A 16,083-nucleotide genomic window follows, 5' to 3' on the forward strand; every position below is an offset into this window, starting at 1 on the left:
AAAACCACTATCAGATTTGAGACACAAGGGAGACTAGACATCTACCAGCCCACTACAACTATCAGATTAGAGCCACAAGGGAGACTAGACATCTACCACCCCACTACCACTATCAGATTAGAGTTATAAGGAGACTAGACATCTAACAACCCACAACCACTATCAGATTAGAGCCATTAGGGAGACTAGACATCTACCAGCCCACTACCACTCTCAGATTAGAGTTATAAAGGAGACTAGACATCTACCAGCCCACTACCACTATAAGATTAGAGCCATAAGAGAGACTAGACATCTAGCACCCCACTACCACTATCAGATTAGAGCCATAAGGGAGACTAGACATCTACCAGCCCACTACCACTATCAGATTAGAGCCATAAGGGAGACTAGACATCTAGCACCCCACTACCACTATCAGATTAGAGCCATAAGGGAGACTAGACATCTACCAGCCCACTACCACTATCAGATTAGAGCCACAAAGGAGACTAGACATCTACCACATCTACCACTATCAGATTAAAGCCATAAAGAAGACTAGACATCAACCTAAACAAAACCACTATCAGATTAGAGACACAAGGGAGACTAGACATCTACCATATCTACCACTATCAGATTAGAGACACAAGGGAGACTAGACATCTACCACCCCACAACCACTATCAGATTAGAGCCATTAGGGAGACTAGACATCTACCAGCCCACTACCACTCTCAGATTAGAGTTATAAAGGAGACTAGACATCTACCAACCCACTACCACTATCAGATTAGAGCCACAAGGGAGCCTAGACATCTACAACTATCAGATTAGAGCCACAAGGGAGACTAGACATCGACCACCTCACTACCACTATAAGATTAGAGCCATAAGGGAGACTAGAAATCTACCAACCCACTACCACTATCAGATTAGAGCCATAAGGGAGACTAGATATCTACGACCCCACTACCGCCATCATATTAGAGCCACAAAGGAGACTAGACATCTACCATATCTACCACTATCAGATTAGAGCCATAAAGGAGACTAGACATCAACCACCACAAAACCACTATAAGATTAGAGCCACAAGGGAGACTAGACATCTACCAGCCCACTACCACTATCAGATTAGAGCCACAAGGGAGACTAGACATCTACCAGCTCACTACAACTGTAAGATTAGAGCCATAAGGGAGACTAGACATCTACCAGCCCACTACCACTATCAGATTAGATCCATAAGGGAGACTAGACATCTACGACCCCACTACCACCATCATATTAGAGCCACAAAGGAGACTAGACATCTACCATATATACCACTATCAGATTAGAGTCATAAAGGAGACTAGACATCAACCACCACAAAACCACTTTAAGATTAGAGCCACAAGGGAGCCTAGACATCTACCAGCCCACTACAACTATCAGATTAGAGCCATAAAGGAGACAAGACATCTACCAACCCACAACCACTATCAGATTAGAGCCACAAGGGAGACTAGACATCTACCACCCTACTACCACTATCAGATTAGAGCCATTAGGGAGACTAGACATCTACCAGCCCACTACCACTATCAGATTAGAGCCATAAGAGAGACTAGACATCTAGCACCCCACTACCACTATCAGATTAGAGCCATAAGGGAGACTAGACATCTACCAGCCCACTACCACTATCAAATTAGAGCCATAACGGAGACTAGACATCTACCAACCCACTACCACTATCAGATTAGAGCCACAAAGGAGACTAGACATCTACCACTATCAGATTAGAGTCATAAAGAAGACTAGACATCAACCTAAACAAAACCAAAATCAGATTAGAGACACAAGGGAGACTAGATATCAACGACCCCACTACCACTATAAGATTAGAGCCATAAGGGAGACTAGAAATCTACCAACCCACTACCACAATCAGATTAGAGCCATAAGGGAGACTAGATATCTACGACCCCACTACCACCATCATATTAGAGCCACAAAGGAGACTAGACATCTACCATATCTACCACTATCAGATTAGAGCCATAAAGGAGACTAGACAACAACCACCACAAAACCACTATCAGATTAGAGACACAAGGGAGACTAGACATCTACCACCCCACTACCAATATCAGATTAGAGTTATAAAGGAGACTAGACATCGACCACCCCACTACCACTATCAGATTAGAGCTATAAAGGAGACTAGACATCGACCACCCCACTACCACTATCAGATTAGAGTTATAAGGAGACTAGACATCTAACAACCCACAACCACTATCAGATTAGAGCCATTAGGGAGACTAGACATCTACCAGCCCACTACCACTCTCAGATTAGAGTTATAAAGGAGACTAGACATCTACCAGCCCACTACCACTATAAGATTAGAGCCATAAGAGAGACTAGACATCTAGCACCCCACTACCACTATCAGATTAGAGCCATAAGGGAGACTAGACATCTACCAGCCCACTACCACTATCAAATTAGAGCCATAACGGAGACTAGACATCTACCAACCCACTACCACTATCAGATTAGAGCCACAAAGGAGACTAGACATCTACCACTATCAGATTAGAGTCATAAAGAAGACTAGACATCAACCAAAACCAAAATCAGATTAGAGACACAAGGGAGACTAGATATCAACGACCCCACTACCACTATAAGATTAGAGCCATAAGGGAGACTAGAAATCTACCAACCCACTACCACAATCAGATTAGAGCCATAAGGGAGACTAGATATCTACGACCCCACTACCACCATCATATTAGAGCCACAAAGGAGACTAGACATCTACCATATCTACCACTATCAGATTAGAGCCATAAAGGAGACTAGACATCAACCACCACAAAACCACTATCAGATTAGAGCCATAAAGGAGACTAGACATCAACCACCCCACTACCACTATCAGATTAGAGTTATAAAGGAGACTAGACATCTACCAACCCATTACCACTATCAGATTAGAGCCACAAGGGAGCCTAGACATCTACCAGCCCACTACAACTATCAGATTAGAGCCACAAGGGAGACTAGACATCTACCAACCCACAACCACTATCAGATTAGAGCCACAAGGGAGACTAGACATCTACCAGCTCACTACAACTGTAAGATTAGAGCCATAAGGGAGACTAGACATCTACCAGCCCACTACCACTATCAGATTAGATCCATAAGGGAGACTAGACATCTACGACCCCACTACCACCATCATATTAGAGCCACAAAGGAGACTAGACATCTACCATATCTACCACTATCAGATTAGAGCCATAAAGGAGACTAGACAACAACCACCACAAAACCACTATCAGATTAGAGACACAAGGGAGACTAGACATCTACCACCCCACTACCAATATCAGATTAGAGTTATAAAGGAGACTAGACATCGACCACCCCACTACCACTATCAGATTAGAGCCATAAAGGAGACTAGACATCGACCACCCCACTACCACTATACGATTAGAGTTATAAGGAGACTAGACATCTAACAACCCACAACCACTATCAGATTAGAGCCATTAGGGAGACTAGACATCTACCAGCCCACTACCACTCTCAGATTAGAGTTATAAAGGAGACTAGACCTCTACCAGCCCACTACCACTATCAGATTAGAGCCACAAGGGAGACTAGACATCTACCAACCCACAACCACTATCAGATTAGAGCCACAAGGGAGACTAGACATCTACCAACCCACAACCACTATCAGATTAGAGCCACAAGGGAGACATCTACCAGCTCACTACAACTGTAAGATTAGAGCCATAAGGGAGACTAGACATCTACCAGCCCACTACCACTATCAGATTAGATCCATAAGGGAGACTAGACATCTATGACCCCACTACCACCATCATATTAGAGCCACAAAGGAGACTAGACATCTACCATATCTACCACTATCAGATTAGAGCCATAAAGGAGACTAGACATCAACCACCACAAAACCACTATCAGATTAGAGCCATAAAGAAGACTAGACATCTAGCACCCCACTACCACTATCAGATTAGAGCCATAAGGGAGACTAGAAATCTACCAACCCACTACCACAATCAGATTAGAGCCATAAGGGAGACTAGATATCTACGAGCCCACTACCACCATCATATTAGAGCCACAAAGGAGACTAGACATCTACCATATCTACCACTATCAGATTAGAGCCATAAAGGAGACTAGACATCAACCACCACAAAACCACTATCAGATTAGAGACACAAGGGAGACTAGACATCTACCACCCCACTACCACTATCAGATTAGAGTTATAAAGGAGACTAGACATCTACCAACCCACTACCACTATAAGATTAGTGCCACAAGGGAGACTAGACATCTACCAGCCCACTACCACTATCAGATTAGAGCCATAAGGGAGACTAGACATCTAGCACCCCACTACCACTATCAGATTAGAGTTATAAAGGAGACTAGACATCTACCAACCCACTACCACTATAAGATTAGTGCCACAAGGGAGACTAGACATCTACCACCTCACTACCACTATAAGATTAGAGCCATAAGGGAGACTAGATATCTACGACCCCACTACCACTATCAGATTAGAGCCATAAAGGAGACTAGATATCTACGACCCCACTACCACCATCATATTAGCGCCACAAAGGAGACTAGACATCTACCATATCTCCCACTATCAGATTAGAGCCATAAAGGAGGTAGACATCACCCACCACAAAACCACTATCAGATTAGAGACACAAGGGAGACTAGACATCTACCACCCCACTATCACTATCAGATTAGAGCCATTAGGGAGACTAGACATCTACCAGCCCACTACCACTGTCAGATTAGAGCCATAAGGGAGACTAGACATCTAGCACCCCACTACCACTATCAGATTAGAGCCATAAGGGAGACTAGAAATTTACCAGCCCACTACCACTATCAGATTAGAGCCATAAGGGAGACTAGACATCTAGCACCCCACTACCACTATCAGATTAGAGTTATAAAGGAGACTAGACATCTACCAACCCACTACCACTATAAGATTAGTGCCACAAGGGAGACTAGACATCTACCAGCCCACTACAACTATCAGATTAGAGCCACAAGGGAGACTAGACATCTACCAGCCCACTACCACTATCAGATTAGAGTTATAAAGGAGACTAGACATCTACCAACCCACAACCACTATCAGATTAGAGCCACAAGGGAGCCTAGACATCTACCAGCCCACTACAACTATCAGATTAGAGCCACAAGGGAGACTAGACAACTACCAGCTCACTACCACTATCAGATTAGAGCCACAAGGGAGACTAGACATCTACCAGCCCACTACCACTATCAGATTAGAGCCATAAGGGAGACTAGACATCTAGCACTCCACTACCACTATCAGATTAGAGCCATAAGGGAGACTAGACATCTACCAGCCCACTACCACTATCAGATTAGAGCCATAAAGGAGACTAGACATCTACCAACCCACTACCACTATCAGATTAGAGACACAAGGGAGACTAGATATCTAGCACCCCACTACCACTATCAGATTAGAGCCACAAAGGAGACTAGACATCTACCACATCTACCACTATCAGATTAGAGCCATAAAGGAGACTAGACATCTACCAACCCACTACCACTATCAGATTAGAGACACAAGGGAGACTAGATATCTAGCACCCCACTACCACTATCAGATTAGAGCCACAAAGGAGACTAGACATCTACCACATCTACCACTATCAGATTAGAGCCATAAAGAAGACTAGACATCAACCACAACAAAACCACTATCAGATTAGAGACACAAGGGAGACTAGATATCAACGACCCCACTACCACTATAAGATTAGAGCCATAAGGGAGACTAGAAATCTACCAACCCACTACCACTATCAGATTAGAGCCATAAGGGAGACTAGATATCTACGACCCCACTACCACCATCATATTAGAGCCACAAAGGAGACTAGACATCTACCATATCTACCACTATCAGATTAGAGCCATAAAGGAGACTAGACATCAACCACAACAAAACCACTATCAGATTAGAGACACAAGGGAGACTAGATATCAACGACCTGACTACCACTATAAGATTAGAGCCATAAGGGAGACTAGAAATCTACCAACCCACTACAACTATCAGATTAGAGCCACAAGGGAGACTAGACATCTACCAGCCCACTACCACTATCAGATTAGAGTTATAAAGGAGACATCTACCAACCCACAACCACTATCAGATTAGTGACACAAGCGAGACTAGACATCTACCAGCCCACTACCACTATCAGATTAGAGACACAAGGGAGACTAGACATCTACCAACCCACTACTACTATCAGATTAGAGTCATAAGGGATACTAGACATCTACAACCCCACTACCACTATCAGATTAGAGCCATAAAGGAGACTAGACAATCGACCACCCCACTACTACTATCAGATTAGAGTCATAAGGGATACTAGACATCTACAACCCCACTACCACTATCAGATTGGAGTTATAAAGGAGACTAGACATCTACCAGCCCACTACCACTATCAGATTAGAGTCATAAGGGATACTAGATATCTACAACCCCACTACCACCATCATATTAGAGCCACAAAGGAGACTAGACATCTACCACATCTACCACTATCAGATTAGAGCCATAAAGGAGACTAGACATCAACCACCACAAAACCACTATCAGATTAGAGCCATAAAGGAGACTAGACATCTACCACCCCACTACCACTATCAGATTAGAGCCATTAGGGAGACTATAGATCTACCAGCCCACTACCACTATCAGATTAGAGCCATAAGGGAGACTAGACATCTAGCACCCCACTACCACTATCAGATTAGAGTTATAAAGGAGACTAGACATCTACCAACCCACTACCACTATAAGATTAGTGCCACAAGGGAGACTAGACATCTACCAGCCCACTACAACTATCAGATTAGAGCCACAAGGGAGACTAGACATCTACCAGCCCACTACCACTATCAGATTAGAGTTATAAAGGAGACTAGACATCTACCAACCCACAACCACTTTCAGATTAGAGCCACAAGGGAGCCTAGACATCTACCAGCCCACTACAACTATCAGATTAGAGCCACAAGGGAGACTAGACAACTACCAGCTCACTACAACTATCAGATTAGAGCCACAAGGGAGACTAGACATCTACCAGCCGACTACCACTATCAGATTAGAGCCATAAGGGAGACTAGACATCTAGCACTCCACTACCACTATCAGATTAGAGCCATAAGGGAGACTAGACATCTACCAGCCCACTACCACTATCAGATTAGAGCCATAAAGGAGACTAGACATCTACCAACCCACTACCACTATCAGATTAGAGACACAAGGGAGACTAGATATCTAGCACCCCACTACCACTATCAGATTAGAGCCACAAAGGAGACTAGACATCTACCACATCTACCACTATCAGATTTGAGCCATAAAGAAGACTAGACATCAACCACAACAAAACCACTATCAGATTAGAGACACAAGGGAGACTAGATATCAACGACCCCACTACCACTATAAGATTAGAGCCATAAGGGAGACTAGAAATCTACCAACCCACTACCACTATCAGATTAGAGCCATAAGGGAGACTAGATATCTACGACCCCACTACCACCATCATATTAGAGCCACAAAGGAGACTAGACATCTACCATATCTACCACTATCAGATTAGAGCCATAAAGGAGACTAGACATCAACCACAACAAAACCACTATCAGATTAGAGACACAAGGGAGACTAGATATCAACGACCTGACTACCACTATAAGATTAGAGCCATAAGGGAGACTAGAAATCTACCAACCCACTACAACTATCAGATTAGAGCCACAAGGGAGACTAGACATCTACCAGCCCACTACCACTATCAGATTAGAGTTATAAAGGAGACATCTACCAACCCACAACCACTATCAGATTAGTGACACAAGCGAGACTAGACATCTACCACATCACTACCACTATCAGATTAGAGCCATAAAGGAGACTAGACATCTACAACCCCACTACCACTATCAGATTAGAGTTATAAAGGAGACTAGACATCTACCAGCCCACTACCACTATCAGATTAGAGTCATAAGGGATACTAGATATCTACAACCCCACTACCACCATCATATTAGAGCCACAAAGGAGACTAGACATCTACCACATCTACCACTATCAGATTAGAGCCATAAAGGAGACTAGACATCAACCACCACAAAACCACTATCAGATTAGAGCCATAAAGGAGACTAGCCATCTACCACCCCACTACCACTATCAGATTAGAGCCATTAGGGAGACTATATATCTACCAGCCCACTACCACTATCAGATTAGAGCCATAAGGGAGACTAGACATCTAGCACCCCACTACCACTATCAGATTAGAGCCACAAGGGAGCCTAGACATCTACCAGCCCACTACAACTATCAGATTAGAGCCACAAGGGAGACTAGACAACTACCAGCTCACTACAACTATCAGATTAGAGCCACAAGGGAGACTAGACATCGACCACCTCACTACCACTATAAGATTAGAGCCATAAGGGAGACTAGATATCTACGACACCACTACCACTATCAGATTAGAGCCATAAAGGAGACTAGATATCTACGACCCCACTACCACCATCATATTAGCGCCACAAAGGAGACTAGACATCTACCATATCTACCACTATCAGATTAGAGCCATAAAGGAGACTAGACATCACCCACCACAAAACCAATATCAGATTAGAGACACAAGGGAGACTAGACATCTACCACCCCATTACCACTATCAGATTAGAGCCATTAGGGAGACTAGACATCTACCAGCCCACTACCACTATCAGATTAGAGCCATAAGGGAGACTAGACATCTAGCACCCCACTACCACTATCAGATTAGAGTTATAAAGGAGACTAGACATCTACCAACCCACTACCACTATAAGATTAGTGCCACAAGGGAGACTAGATATCTACGACCCCACTACCACTATCAGATTAAAGCCATAAAGGAGACTAGATATCTACGACCCCACTACCACCATCATATTAGCGCCACAAAGGAGACTAGACATCTACCATATCTCCCACTATCAGATTAGAGCCATAAAGGAGGTAGACATCTAGCACCCCACTACCACTATCAGATTAGAGCCATAAGGGAGACTAGAAATTTACCACCCCACTACCACTATCAGATTAGAGCCACAAGGGAGACTAGACATCTAGCACCCCACTACCACTATCAGATTAGAGCCATAAGGGAGACTAGAAATTTACCACCCCACTACCACTATCAGATTAGAGCCATAAGGGAGACTAGACATCTAGCACCCCACTACCACTATCAGATTAGAGTTATAAAGGAGACTAGACATCTACCAACCCACAACCACTATCAGATTAGAGCCACAAGGGAGCCTAGACATCTACCAGCCCACTACAACTATCAGATTAGAGCCACAAGGGAGACTAGACAACTACCAGCTCACTACAACTATCAGATTAGAGCCACAAGGGAGACTAGACATCGACCACCTCACTACCACTATAAGATTAGAGCCATAAGGGAGACTAGATATCTACGACCCCACTACCACTATCAGATTAGAGCCATAAAGGAGACTAGATATCTACGACCCTACTACCACCATCATATTAGCGCCACAAAGGAGACTAGACATCTACCATATCTACCACTATCAGATTAGAGACACAAGGGAGACTAGACATCTAGCACTCCACTACCACTATCAGATTAGAGCCATAAGGGAGACTAGACATCTAGCACTCCACTACCACTATCAGATTAGAGACACAAGGGAGACTAGACATCTAGCACTCCACTACCACTATCAGATTAGAGCCATAAGGGAGACTAGACATCTAGCACCCCATTACCACTATCAGATTAGAGCCATTAGGGAGACTAGACATCTACCAGCCCACTACCACTATCAGATTAGAGCCATAAGGGAGACTAGACATCTAGCACTCCACTACCACTATCAGATTAGAGCCATAAGGGTGCCTAGACATCTACCACCCCACTACCACTATCATATTAGAGCCATTAGGGAGACTAGACATCTACCAGCCCACTACCACTATCAGATTAGAGCCATAAGGGAGACTAGACATCTAGCACCCCACTACCACTATCAGATTAGAGCCATAAGGGAGACTAGACATCTACCAGCACACTACCACTATCAGATTAGAGCCATAAAGGAGACTAGACATCTACCAACCCACTACCACTATCAGATTAGAGCCACAAAGGAGACTAGACATCTACCATATCTACCACTATCAGATTAGAGCCATAAAGGAAACTAGACATCAACCACCACAAAACCACTATCAGATTAGAGACACAAGGGAGACTAAACATCTACCACCCCACTACCACTATCAGATTAGAGTTATAATCAGACTAGACATCGACCACCCTACTACCACTATCAGATTAGAGTTATAAAGGAGACTAGACATCTACCAACCCACAACCACTATCAGATTAGAGCCATTAGGGAGACTAGACATCTACCACCCCACTACCACTATCAGATTAGAGCCATAAAGGAGAGTAGACATCGACCACCCCACTACCACTATCAGATTAGAGTTATAAAGGAGACTAGACATCGACCACCCCACTACCACTATCAGATTAGAGTTATAAAGGAGACTAGACATCGACCACCCCACTACCACTATCAGATTAGAGTTATAAAGGAGACTAGACATCGACCACCCCACTACCACTATCAGATTCGAGCCATAAGGGAGACCTGACATCTAGCACCCAAATACCACTATCAGATTAGAGTTATAAAGGAGACTAGACATCTACCAACCCACAACCACTATCAGATTAGAGCCACAAGGGAGCCTAGACATCTACCAGCCCACCACAACTATCAGATTAGAGCCACAAGGGAGACTAGACATCGACCACCTCACTACCACTATAAGATTAGAGCCATAAGGGAGACTAGATATCTACGACCCCACTACCACTATCAGATTAGAGCCATAAAGGAGACTAGATATCTACGACCCCACTACCACCATCATATTAGCGCCACAAAGGAGACTAGACATCTACCATATCTACCACTATCAGATTAGAGCCATAAAGGAGATTAGACATCACCCACCACAAAACCACTATCAGATTAGAGACACAAGGGAGACTAAACATCTACCACCCCACTACCACTATCAGATTAGAGTTATAATCAGACTAGACAACGACCACCCCACTACCACTCTCAGATTAGAGTTATAAAGGAGACTAGACATCTACCAGCCCACTACAACTATCAGATTAGAGCCACAAGGGAGACTAGACATCTACCAGCCCACTACAACTATCAGATTAGAGCCACAAGGGAGACTAGACATCTACCATCCCACTACCACTATCAGATTAGAGTTATAAAGGAGACATCTACCAACCCACAACCACTATCAGATTAGAGTTATAAAGGAGACTAGACATCAACCACCTCACTACCACTATAAGATTAGAGCCATAAGGGAGACTAGAAATCTACCAACCCACTACCACTATCAGATTAGAGCCATAAGGGAGACTACATATCTACGACCCCACTACCACCATCATATTAGAGCCACAAAGGAGACTAGACATCTACCATATCTACCACTATCAGATTAGAGCCATAAAGGAGACTAGACATCAACCACCACAAAACCACTATCAGATTAGAGACACAAGGGAAACTAGAAATCTACCACCCCACTACCACTATCAGATTAGAGTTATAAAGGAGACTAGACATCTACCAACCCACTACCACTATAAGATTAGAACCACAAGGGAGACTAGACATCTACCAGCCCACTACAACTATCAGATTAGAGCCACAAGGGAGACTAGACATCTACCACCCCACTACCACTATCAGATTAGAGTTATAAAGGAGACTAGACATCTACCAACCCACAACCACTATCAGATTAGAGCCACAAGGGAGCCTAGACATCTACCAGCCCACTACAACTATCAGATTAGAGCCACAAGGGAGACTAGACATCGACCACCTCACTACCACTATAAGATTAGAGCCATAAGGGAGACTAGATATCTACGACCCCACTACCACTGTCAGATTAGAGCCATAAAGGAGACTAGATATCTACGACCCCACTACCACCATCATATTAGCGCCACAAAGGAGACTAGACATCTACCATATCTACCACTATCAGATTAGAGCCATAAAGGAGACTAGACATCTACCACCCCACTACCACTATCAGATTAGAGCCATTAGGGAGACTAGACATCTACCAGCCCACTACCACTATCAGATTAGAGCCATAAGGGAGACTAGACATCTAGCACCCCACTACCACTATCAGATTAGAGCCATAAGGAAGACTAGACATCTACCAGCCCACTACCACTATCAGATTAGAGTTATAAAGGAGGACTAGACATCGACCACCCCACTACCACTATCAGATTAGAGCCATAAAGGAGACTAGACATCGACCACCCCACTACCACTATCAGATTAGAGTTATAAAGGAGACTAGACATCGACCACCCCACTACCACTATCAGATTAGAGTTATAAAGGAGACTAGACATCTACCATCCCCCTACCACTATAAGATTAGAGCCACAAGGGAGACTAGACATCTACCAGCCCACTACAACTATCAGATTAGAGCCACAAGGGAGACTAGACATCTACCAGCCCACTACCACTATCAGATTAGAGTCATAAGGGATACTAGATATCTACAACCCCACTACCACCATCATATTAGAGCCACAAATGAGACTAGACATCTACCACATCTACCACTATCGGATTACAGCCATAAAGGAGACTAGACATCAACCACCACAAAACCATTATCAGATTAGAGCCATAAAGAAGACTAGACATCTACCACCCCACTACCACTATCAGATTAGAGCCATTAGGGAGACTAGACATCTACCAGCCCACTACCACTATCAGATTAGAGCCATAAGGGAGACTAGACATCTAGCACCCCACTACCACTATCAGATTACAGCCATAAGGGAGACTAGACATCTACCAGCCCACACCCACTATCAGATTAGAGCCATAAAGGAGACTAGACATCTACCAACCCACTACCACTATCAGATTAGAGCCACAAAGGAGACTAGACATCTACCATATCTACCACTATCAGATTAGAGCCATAAAGGACACTAGACATCAACCACCACAAAACCACTATCAGATTAGAGACACAAGGGAGACTAAACATCTACCACCCCACTACCACTATCAGATTAGAGTTATAATCAGACTAGACATCGACCACCCCACTACCACTATCAGATTAGAGCCATAAAGGAGACTAGACATCGACCACCCCACTACCACTATCAGATTAGAGTTATAAAGGAGACTAGATATCTACCAGCCCACTACAACTATAAGATTAGAGCCACAAGGGAGACTAGACATCTACCAGCCCACTACAACTATCAGATTAGAGCCACAAGGGAGACTAGACATCTACCATCCCACTACCACTATCAGATTAGAGTTATAAAGGAGACATCTACCAACCCACAACCACTATCAGATTAGTGACACAAGCGAGACTAGACATCTACCACCCCACTACCACTATCAGATTAGAGTTATAAAGGAGACTAGACATCGACCACCTCACTACCACTATAAGATTAGAGCCATAAGGGAGACTAGAAATCTACCAACCCACTACCACTATCAGATTAGAGCCATAAGGGAGACTACATATCTACGACCCCACTACCACCATCATATTAGAGCCACAAAGGAGACTAGACATCTACCATATCTACCACTATCAGATTAGAGCCATAAAGGAGACTAGACATCAACCACCACAAAACCACTATCAGATTAGAGACACAAGGGAGACTAGACATCTACCACCCCACTACCACTATCAGATTAGAGTTATAAAGGAGACTAGACATCTACCAACCCACAACCACTATCAGATTAGAGCCACAAGGGAGCCTAGACATCTACCAGCCCACTACAACTATCAGATTAGAGCCACAAGGGAGACTAGACATCGACCACCTCACTACCACTATAAGATTAGAGCCATAAGGGAGACTAGATATCTACGACCCCACTACCACTGTCAGATTAGAGCCATAAAGGAGACTAGATATCTACGACCCCACTACCACCATCATATTAGCGCCACAAAGGAGACTAGACATCTACCATATCTACCACTATCAGATTAGAGCCATAAAGGAGACTAGACATCAACCACCACAAAACCACTATCAGATTAGAGACACAAGGGAGACTAGACATCTACCACCCCACTACCACTATCAGATTAGAGCCAATAGGGAGACTAGACATCTACCAGCCCACTACCACTATCAGATTAGAGCCATAAGGGAGACTAGACATCTAGCACCCCACTACCACTATCAGATTAGAGCCATAAGGGAGACTAGACATCTACCAGCCCACTACCACTATCAGATTAGAGCCATAAAGGAGACTAGACATCTACCAACCCACTACCACTATCAGATTAGAGCCACAAAGGAGACTAGACATCTACCACATCTACCACTATCAGATTAGAGCCATAAAGAAGACTAGACATCAACCACAACAAAACCACTATCAGATTAGAGACACAAGGGAGACTAGATATCAACAACCCCACTACCACTATCAGATTAGAGTTATAAAGGAGGACTAGACATCGACCACCCCACTACCACTATCAGATTAGAGCCATAAAGGAGACTAGACATCGACCACCCCACTATCACTATCAGATTAGAGTTATAAAGGAGACTAGACATCGACCACCCCACTACCACTATCAGATTAGAGTTATAAAGGAGACTAGACATCTACCAGCCCACTACCACTATAAGATTAGAGCCACAAGGGAGACTAGACATCTACCAGCCCACTACAACTATCAGATTAGAGCCACAAGGGAGACTAGACATCTACCAGCCCACTACCACTATCAGATTAGAGTCATAAGGGATACTAGATATCTACAACCCCACTACCACCATCATATTAGAGCCACAAATGAGACTAGACATCTACCACATCTACCACTATCAGATTACAGCCATAAAGGAGACTAGACATCGACCACCCCACTACCACTATCAGATTAGAGTTATAAGGGAGACTAGACATCTACCAGCCCACTACCACTATCAGATTAGAGCCATAAGGGAGACTAGACATCGACCACCCCACTACCACTATCAGATTAGAGTTATAAAGGAGACTAGACATCTACCAGCCCACTACCACTATAAGATTAGAGCCACAAGGAGACTAGACATCTACCAGCCCACTACCACTATCAGATTAGAGTCATAAGGGATACTAGATATCTACAACCCCACTACCACCATCATATTAGAGCCACGAAGGAGACTAGACATCTACCACATCTACCACTATCAGATTACAGCCATAAAGGAGACTAGACATCAACCACCACAAAACCACTATCAGATTAGAGCCATAAAGAAGACTAGACATCTAGCACCCCACTACCACTATCAGATTAGAGGCACAAAGGAGACTAGACATCTACCATATCTACCACTATCAGATTTGAGCCATAAAGGAGACTAGACATCAACCACCACAAAACCACTATCAGATTAGAGACACAAGGGAGACTAAACATCTACCACCCCACTACCACTATCAGATTAGAGTTATAATCAGACTAGACATCGACCACCCCACTACCACTATCAGATTAGAGCCATAAAGGAGACTAGACATCTACCACCCCACTACCACTATCAGATTAGAGCCATAAAGGAGACTAGACATCTACCAGCCCACTACCACTATCAGATTAGAGCCACCAGGGAGACTAGACATCTACCAGCCCACTACCACTATCAGATTAGAGCCACAAGGGAGACTAGACATCTACCATCCCACTACCACTATCAGATTAGAGTTATAAAGGAGACATCTACCAACCCACAA

This window comes from Salvelinus alpinus, chromosome 4, assembly GCF_045679555.1.
Source record: "Salvelinus alpinus chromosome 4, SLU_Salpinus.1, whole genome shotgun sequence".
Classification (NCBI taxonomy): Eukaryota; Metazoa; Chordata; class Actinopteri; order Salmoniformes; family Salmonidae; genus Salvelinus; species Salvelinus alpinus.